The sequence below is a fragment of the Acanthopagrus latus genome, chromosome 3 (genome assembly GCF_904848185.1).
Source record: "Acanthopagrus latus isolate v.2019 chromosome 3, fAcaLat1.1, whole genome shotgun sequence".
NCBI lineage: Eukaryota > Metazoa > Chordata > Actinopteri > Spariformes > Sparidae > Acanthopagrus > Acanthopagrus latus.
Genome location: NC_051041.1, coordinates 14,998,030 through 15,008,529, shown reverse-complemented (window position 1 = coordinate 15,008,529; position 10,500 = coordinate 14,998,030).

Genomic DNA, 10,500 nt, shown 5'->3' with positions numbered 1-10,500 from the left:
AGAGGTGGTTGCATTGACATTATTTCTTCAATTTGATTAAAATCTTATTAGAAGCTCTTATTAGAAATTCCAACTCATGTTCGTACGTGGATGCTGAACAAATAATATATCTTTTTGACATTCAATAACAGGTCTGACCATAGACCTAGGTATAACAAAAGAAGAGTAAGATTTCTTTCCGTCACCTTTATTGAAATGGATTGATTTGGTCTGGCTGCTAATACCATTTTCAAGATGGACTCACATTGTGCCCTGGGACCAATATTTGTTCTTCTGGCTTGAGGGATTCAGGCTCCATTCATCTGGTCAAATATATGTTTTTAAAAAAAACTTGTTGATCTAAAGAGTTAAAGATTCTTTAACATCTTGTTCAACAATCTGATTATTTGTTCTGATATGGTACTGCCCAGTTTCTGTCTTTCTTGGAAACGCCTAATGTTACCTCCATGTGAGGCAAACATGCACGAAAATAACAGATTCATTCCAACCAGAGAGACATGATTGGATTAAACACGTGACTACTTATATGTGAAAGGTGTCACTTATAGTGGCAAGTCCTCAGATAACCACCTGATACAGCAGTCATCCACAGTTAAACCATTGACTGGGTTGTTATGTATCGTGCGTAAGTCACATTGAGTCACTTTATGAGTTGTCATGATAAAAATCACAGAAGTTTCTTGTGAGCTTGTCATTTAAAAGTTGTACTTAGGTTTTAGGTGTGATTTTGAATCCAGCCTTCAGTGGGTTGGGGATTTTAATTTCCATTGACCATTCCATTGATTTTTTTGAGCAGTGTATATATAAAAATAAAACCTTTTTTTTTTTTTTTTTAAGTATGAGGAAGGTATTGCACTCAACATGCAAAACAGGTAAAAGAGACAGGCCCCAGCTTCAGTGCAGGGATATAATTATTATATCTGATATGTGTCATGGTATAATGGGTACATTCAATTTTAACAATCACTGAATGCGTCCAATCCAATCTCTTAATGAAATCAGTGATTAATATCAGCTGTGAAAGGTTCACACTTTAATTGATTGGAGGATAATAAGCAAGGCAGTTCTTTTACTAATTGTTCAACTTGACCTCCATCACTTCCCCTGGCACTTGATAATGAGCAGCACCGTATGTCACCAAGTGGCTACTCGCAGTGTGAATCTGGTGGTTTCCTGCAGAGAGCAGAGGGTGACAACCAACATCCTTGACCTGCGATCAGCAGGAGCGCAATAACTGATGATTAAAACTACTCTTGACACAAACTTTGTTTAACAATGACATTAGAAAAAAGATTGCAACGCATTTTGGGTACGATGTGGACCTCTCGCAGCCACAGATTAAAGTTAACTTTTCTGTTTGTTCAACAGTGAGACTCAATCTCATTAAAAGTGTAACTGAGTAATGGACTGGCCTTTATAATGGCGGCAGGAATTCACTCAGGAGAGAAAGTTAACAAGGACTTATTAAAAGACCAACAGCTGGAAGTCTACAGCCTCGTCTCAGGCCCCAAGAGTTTGCTGTATTCATTACACCCTTCCATACTAAAGAAATGGACTGAACAAACAATACAAAAGTATTACTATAGGGTGCGGCAGGAAGAATAGATATTTAACCCAAACCAAGAATTTAGAATCCTCCTGGTGCCCCCATCAGAAAGCCCTCCCAACTTTATTGACTTAGGAAGCATGAATGCAATCACCAGAAGTAAAACACTTAATGTTGGGCTGTAAATGAATCACATTGTGGTCATGACGTCACCACCACTGAGGATCTCACAATACCGTGCTATACACTCCACCATAAATCGATCAATGTACAAGTTGTACAAAATGCACTAAAATGCACTTTTAAAGACGTACTAGTGAATAGTTGAGTCTCCATTTTAACATGATGATCTTTAAAAAAAAAAAAAAAAACATTTTTGACCAGGACTATATTTTGTTTAATGCTATTGCAGATAAAATCATATTATTGCCTTCAGCACATCTCACACTTTGACTTGCGTAACAAGTTTCAACCACACAAACGTGGAACTTTCATTTCAGTGAACCTCATTTTGAAGCATATCGCATGGTGTGGCATCTGTTTCTGCCTCTTTTGTCTAATTGTTACATCTTACCCCAGCATGCATTGAGACCCACCCGGGTAGTGGGGTAAGCTCTAACAAAGGACCGCCATGTATTTTACATCAACTCACAAGCTCTGTGGTATCCTTGCAGAGGTTTTGAATTGGTGTACAAATGGGGGGACTTTGTATGAACGTTTGAGCACAATAGCCAAAAAAAAAAACAAAAAAAAAATGAGTTACCAGTGCCGAAGCAAAAAGTGTTTACAGCCCTACCCAGTCTCCCTGTTACTGACGTTTTTCATCATAACATGTGCTTGTGTTAACATCAGACTTTATTTCAGGCATTCAGCGGAAAGCGGTTTTATAAACCCATTGACTTTGGAATGAGGGAACTGGAAGTGCGAAAGTGCTAACTTATTTCAAGGTTTTAGGACTCATTCTTGTGGCACTGTGACACGGACCGTGTGTTGAGATATTTTAGCCACACAAAGGCAGACTCCTTTCTTCGTCAACCCATGTGGTTATTGTTCCAATGAGGTCAGGCTTCTCAAATCAAATCAGTTTTATTCATATAGGCCAAAATCACAACCACGTTGCCTGAGTGGGCTTTATAATCTGTACAGTGAATGACGTCCTCTGTCCTTAGACCCTTGATTAGAGTGCGGAAAAACTTGGCATATTGAGAAAAAATGAACCTTTTAACAGGAGAAAAAAAAAAAGATGATGGAAGAAACATCAGGAAGAGCTTTAGAGGAGGACAGACTAACATGCAATAGATATCACATGTACAAACAAAATCAGGTTTCTTTGTTGTTCAGTAGTCCATTTGACTACAGTACAGCACAAAAGGATCAAAATTGATACAGCAGAGCTACACATCTTGCCACTAAACATCTACCTATACTGGACCTGTCTGGTGGTCTCATCTATGGTTAAGTGGTGTCAGCCGTCACAGCCAGTAATCATATACCATCCAAACTCTTCATTGGACTGACCAATCTGCAAATGGGTCGATACACACCCAGACCGAGGTGATCACCTGGAAAAGCATCCATCTGACAGCCAAGCAGAAAAAAAGTATTTCCGCAGGGACCAACACGGCTTTTTTACCGGCTGCTGGTCAATTACTATACCATAAACCAGGGCTGTGTCTAGAAGTGTGTGTAACATGAGGGGGGGGGATCAATATTCCACAACAGCTTCATTTGCAGCATTATGTGAGCTGCATTCACTTAGAGAGATAATCCCCAAAGTGTCAACTTGCTAATCAATTGGAACCCATTTGAGTATACAGAGGTCTTATTGCCTGGTCTTATGCTGAGAGGCAAAAGTGGAGACAACCTGGGCTGGGGTCAGAAATACAGAGAGTTGACTGAATATATGACTCAGCACTTGTGGAGCGACAGGGTGAAAAGAAAAACATATATTTTTAGGTTCATTTCTTTCCAATCAACTAAAAAAAACTGAAGTAATCCCAGATGGGTCATGAAGGTTTCTTTCTTTAATGTGATTATTTGGGTAGATTAGGGAATATGTTTTTAAAGGAATCACGAATGCGTATCAGCCCTGATGAAGTGGATATTGGAATGTTTAACTGTATCGAATGAGTCATACACATATCGAAATTAAAACAGAGTTTATATAGCTGTTTATTTAAGAGATATAGGGGCTAGTAGGATCCAGGCAGGATTATCTTAAAGGGGCCAGATCCACTGCTGGGAGCCTCTGATGAATCAATTATTATTGGCAAACACCGTGCATTATTAGTGTGAAATTAGAGTGTTGGAGAACAAACGCTGCAGAGAACAGTCAATGATGAGACAGGACAAAGAGAAATGATTAAGTTGTGCGTTACAGCAATCATGGCTGTCAGTAATGGAGTGAGTTCACTATTTTTTTCATAACAAAACATTGTATTGGTAAGAGGTTTTTTAAACTGTTGCACTAATCCGCGACCACTGCATGTGCAGGTAGAATAGAAGCCCTTTGTGCATTGTAGTTGTATCCAATTTATTCTTGTCAGTTTACTTACTACTATTCTCTGAAATGATTTAATTCTAAATTCTTTAGTGCTTGTTTAACAATGTCAAGTGGTTGTAGTAATTACTACCGCTTCAAAGGAAGAGGTCAGGTGAAGTAGCATTAAGAGAGAAAAGTCTGAGATTGCTCTTAATGTGTGGAAAAGAAGTCACGGTGAGTTACCAACTACGTCATGTACATAAGACGATGAGTTACTTTCATTATAAAGGCACATTTGTAGCTGAAGCTGCACAAGTAACAGATGTCTTAAGCTAAACCACAGTGCTTTTTGCAATACATAACCAAGCAGTTCTTTGCCTGAACCGAATCAAACCCCCGAGCGTACGACAAAGGTTGCTGGTACGGTGCAACAGTCAGGGAGTTGCTGACAGTTGACCCATGCAGTCGTTTTGTATCAGGATATGTTGTTTTGTTTATCACCTATAACTTGAAAACTATTGATGCCTTGTACAAAGAACTCTTCGTTTATTGATTCACACGATTTGGGGCAACACTTGAGATGATCGACTGCAGCATACAAGGAGCAGCATACAAGTCTTCCCAATTTACAGTGTCATTTTTTTGTACTACCAGTGAACCAGTAAAGTACATGACATACACACATGTACGTACAAGGGTACCAGATGTAAAGTTAATGACTGTGGGGGAAAAAAATCTGGGTATTATTAAAATATATATATAATGTAAGTATAACAGGAGCCAATTCTGAAGATGTTTGTGTTGTTCTGACTTTTCACACACTTGTAAGGGTGTGAAAAAGCACTGGGCATTATATTTCAAGATGACCATATACTACCTACTTACACTGGTGGGGTGCAGACAAATAGAGGAAAACTGTGTAGTTTCTAAGTATCAGTGTCAGGATACAGCGCTATTGAAAATGTTCCTTGGCCCCCAAGACTGCATCATATGAAAAATAGAACTCAGGTAGATGTCTCTCAAATACTTTTGAGACTTGACATGACATGACATGACACGACACGACATGGTCACAATATAGCTGTAACGTGCACACGAAATACTAATTCATGGCCACAAAATACTCATTTGTGGAAACAAAATAAGTATAATGTGCGCACGAAATACTCATTTGTGGCCACGAAGTAGGTATAATGTGTGTCATGAATATCATCCCTGCACAGCTGGGTTACCAAATCAAGCGCACCTCTCTCTAGAAACCGCAATAGCCTACGTGATGTCCTTAAGGTAAGTGTCTTTTATTATTCTGTTCTAGTCAATATCTTGCTCTCCTGCATTTAGGCAGTGATTTAATTAGCCCTATAATATAGTGAACTTTTAATCTTCTGGTATTTTAGTGAAGGACAAATGTCCAGAGAACACTACAGACACCTTCAGTAGTTCAGTCAAAGCAACAACAACCAGCAAATCAATACAAACTAGATTCTGATCACTGATAGGCTATAGGTTCCCTTGGCAGCGTGATACATACAGTGAGCACTACTGTAACAGCACGGCTTCGTTCGGTGGCATCATTAAACGCTGTATGTATGTATTCCCTCAGCTGAGAGTCTGACACACATGATGCTACGTTCAAAGGAGGTGATCTGTGAAAGGCACTGCCTAAATGCGGGATAACAAGATATTGACTAGAACAAAATAAGAAAAGACACTCACCTTGAGGACATCACGTAGGCTTTTGCAGTTTCTAGAGAAACTGCGCTCGATTTGCTTACCCAGATGTACAGGAATGATACTAACATTATTAATTAGTATTTCGTGTGCATGAATTAGTATTTTGTGGCCATGAATTTGTATTTCTTGCAGACGTTATAGCTATATTGTGGTCACAATTTTTTTTTTTTTTTTTTTTTTACAATGTCATGTCTGGGGCTCCGTAGAAACACACAAGCCAAAGCTGTTGAATTTCAATGTTGCCTCAATCAGACCTGGCAGGTTAATTTTCTGCCAGTTTTCCCAAGGACTCAGATGAACGGAGAAAGAAAATACAGGGACTGTTAGCATCTTTTTTTTTCAGCGTGCCCCTAGTCACTTTTGCACGGAACGAGAAAGAGCCATGATAGCATCTCTGCATGTAGCCTGGACACTAACCAGACAGAAAGGGCCATTCACCGACTCGGAAACCGCTGAAGATTGCATGCTTGCGGTCAGTGATTAAATGGTTGTTGACAAGTGTCACTCTGTCCATTACAAATAAATGCCTCTCTCAGACATGTTGACTCTTTGTAGAGTGGCGCTACTGGCAAAGGATGTTGTGGGAAGCTTTTGGAACACTTTTAAAAAGCAGTGTCTATCGCTGTGGATGAATGAATTGATTGCCCAGCTGACCCATATATCAGACGCTTTTGTCCAAAGAGACTTGCAGTGATTCATACTTATGGATGACGTACATACATACTGATGGCGCTGCATGCACGGTGCCAGCATATCAGTTTGGGAGCAGTTTGGGGTTCAGTAATCTTTCCCAAGGACACTTTGACATGCACACCAGGGGAATCGAACTAGCGACCTTCTAGTAACAAGCTGCTGGCTCTTGAGCCCTGAGCCACAGCCACTCCCCTTGGAATTATCGTTGAAGTCCTTCTTACTTTTTGATCTGATGGATACTGTTTGACCATGTTCATCCTGCATTTAGTATTTCTGTATATAGAAACTTTTGCAATTCTGTATCAAGGCCAAGCTTTCATACATTTTTGTGCGGACCGATGGCTGTCTGGGATTGATTATTATCATACCAGATTAAAGTGAAAGACAAGGGATGCCTGTGTGATCAGTTTATTACATATCATGCATTACCGTTGTTAAAGGTATTTCTGGCCATTAATCGATAAATATTCTGTGTGGCCCACTGCTACTGAAGTTGAACAGCCCTGATCCATGGGGTATGTTTGTTCAGGGAGACTACTGTCAGGACCAGGTTTTGCCAACCTGTAAACTAGCAATCAAACCCATTTCATATGCTTTACTAGAATTAATCTCAAATGTGTGCCGTTATAAAACTGAGCTTACAGCAGGTTCGAAAAATATGTGGAGTGATGTGATGAATTCGAGATGTCTGAGACCCGGGCTGTTTCAAGGCTCTTAACACCACTTTGAAAAGCCAACGTTGGTGTTCCAGTTACCCATGGTTACTGGCCCACTTTGTTGTAGCACAGACCAATACTATTTGTGATGCACTCCATGTTGACTTGAAAGATCACGGGTCAGGTCAGCCATGACTCACTGAGCCTCTTTATTCAGAAAAGCAAAAATGATGTACACTCAACAACTGTGCATGTGAATGTTTGTGCGTATTTCCCCTCCTCCTCCAAAACCCTACAAGTCAGCCCACAGTCCTTACAAACACCTAGTACAGTGCTGTATTTGTTGCCTTAATGTTGGTGTGTTTACTGCATCATGTTCTTCTGTGACATAATAAAAATGAATTTTATCAAACCACCAGCATAGCACCTTTGAGTTGTAATTCATACCGAAAAATATACCAATGACTTACTACATTTGAAATCTGGTGTGAGAGAGAGTTCGTCACAAGGAAAGTAGAGTCTTTTTGAGAATATGGCCAAAGTATTATGAGGTGCTTTGAGAACAAAATGACTGCGGTTATGCACAGTGCCGAAGAAACTGCAGAAACTGCATGTAGATATTCAAGATTCTTTGTCTTTTAAATCAAAAATATCACACCAAGTAAAAACTGGAGGAAAACACAGCCAATCCCTGATGAAATCCCTGATGAATTTAAGGTGGCAGTAACATTAACCCTTTAAACCCCAAGGTCCCCCCATTGGGGGTAAGATTCAGGCAAATTCCGGCAGCTCACCTCTAGAACTCGGCTATATCGGCTCTAAATAACACTGTTCCACAGGATCCAGGCAACCATCCCCAGCCCACCGTCGCCTGCAACTGCAGGAGCTCCCCAGGCCACGCCTCTGCTGCAGCGACTGCCTCCCATCCTGCCGCCGCTTGTCAACCTGCACTCACCTCAACTGGTTCCTCCTCCATATCACGTCCGGAAATATCGACGGCTCATCCCCCAACACAGAATGCAAGGCGCACCAAGGTGCATCCCTGCTCCGACCCTCCACCTCCTCTGTCACAGTCCGCCTCTTGGCCTCGGGCCCCGAACAGCGATTACTGGAACATCCACAATACACTGGTTTCTGTCTTACAGGGCTATTCGTACCGCTCCAACCCGGTCATACACATGGGGGTCCAGGTTTGTCCTCGACCAAACCTCAACAGTCCTTCCATGCATGATTCCCTCCTCGCCTCCTCTTCCCTCCAAATTTGAATCAAATCATCCATCTGTCCAGATTTTATGTTGTCTCAAAAACTCAGCTGTTTCTTTATCACTGAGTCACTGCTTTCTCTAGGTGACCCCTCTCTAATTAATAAGTGTCTTTTCGGGTTCTGCCCTGAACTGGTTCTCCTCATATTTAACCAACAGATCCCCCAGTGTCTCTATCAGCAACCCTTTCTGTTCCCCATGCCCGTTGGTGTCCCCCGATGTTTCGTATTCAGTCCAAACCTCTCCTTGACGCACAGATCTACCTCCCCCAGAGCCCAGCAATAACAATAAACTGACCTCATCAACTGTCTGCACAACATCAGATCCTGGATGCCTGCAAGCTGTTCTCCAGCTGAATGAAAACAAAACTGTTGGAAGTTATTTGGACCTCAGCACCTGACCAGCATTATTTGTCCTCATCTCGGCCCACTGGCATTCTTTCAAAGAGTTGAAATTTGGCAAATTAGTCAAGTAGTAAAATTAAGCTTCTACATTACTCCAAACTCAGGTTGATTTTCTGTACCTCTGACCTGGAGCAAGTCACCCATGCCTTCATATCATCCCAGTCTTGGTGTAACATATAACCCCCCTTGTCATATCCCGACACTGGCTGCCTACAGGATTCGTTTTTAAAATCATGTTGACTGTGTATAAAGTGTTAAATGGTTTCACCCCCACATACATTAAACATGTCATTTTTGTAATGATCAATGTAGCTATATCAGTAGTGACATATTATCGATGCTGTTATTAATTTTTAAATCATTACTATTACCCTCAAATCTTACTTTTCCTCCCCGGTGTCAGTCTCCTTTTTGTTTGACCGTGTTTTTTTCCTCTGTTGTTTCCCACTTTGAATCAGCTGGGTTGTGTATAAAGTGCCATATAATTAGAGTTGAGCTGAGTTGAGTTTCTCGGACAGCAGCAGTACAGCGGACTTAAGATCAGGAGTTTGAAAACATTTTACGGTTTGAGGGAATTACACGACATTTCCGGCTTCTGCTACAGTCGGCAAAAAGAACTACTGTGACCACACAGCTTTGTCCGGTAGATGTACATTGCTGCTCGACATGTTTGCATACAGTATATGACGTATTACCTGAGCTGAGACTGTGTGATCACTGAATATTGATTACTATGCTACATTTCCAAAGGAGTTGATTAGTCAAGAGTGCTTTTCAACCAATTTCAAGCCCAAATTCTGAACATGACCTGGTCTGAAACAAGACATAGAATAGACTCTGCCTGGTATAATATTTCCATTTATCGATGGCTCCTCACTGATGTGTTTTCTGTCACATACTATTGATGTAACCAAGATCATGAGCAGCTATTTTGTTCACTCTTACATTCTACTTATAGCATAGAGAACACTTCCATCCCCTGTCATCATGGCTTTTAAGATAAAATTCTATGGTTCATTCTATTTAAGCTTATCCATGCTACCCTACCACCATACTCAGAGAAATATTTATAAATCTGCTGCTAAATCATCATCGCTGTCATGCCACTTCCATAAACTGAAGAGTGATAAAACCGTCTGCTCCTCCTAATCTCTTCCATCCTAAACAATCCCCTCAGCCTTCATGAAAATGAATAGGGAGCTGGGGAGAGCATCAATTATTCAAAGTCAATTACTCAGCAGGTTTTTATTATAGGACGCAGTGGATGATGGTATTTTTAGGATTTTATCATGCAGGGTATCTGCACCTCATAATAGTCAGACGGAAAACAATAGGAAACCTCTGCATGATTCAGCCCGGATCGAATATAAATGCTTTGTTTGCCATCTCTACATGTTGCCACTGAATCAACATGGCACACTTGAAATACAGTGCTTTTATTTGTCAACAGCGCCGTTAGATTGCATTATTAGAGTTAGAAAACACTTTGTACTTGGCATTAAATCTTCATTTAAAGTAAATCAGGCAGTTTACCATCGATAGCATCTGGCAGGAGAAGTACCGAGGTCTCTCAAAGCTCCCGGTGCAGCTTTGATATGTTTGACGCCTTGGGGACTGGGATCATTTTTATCACAGATGGCATATGTTCAGCGCAAAAAAAAAAAAAAAAAGAAGAAGCCTATTTTCAAACTAACATTCGTATTATTATTTTGACATATTTGAT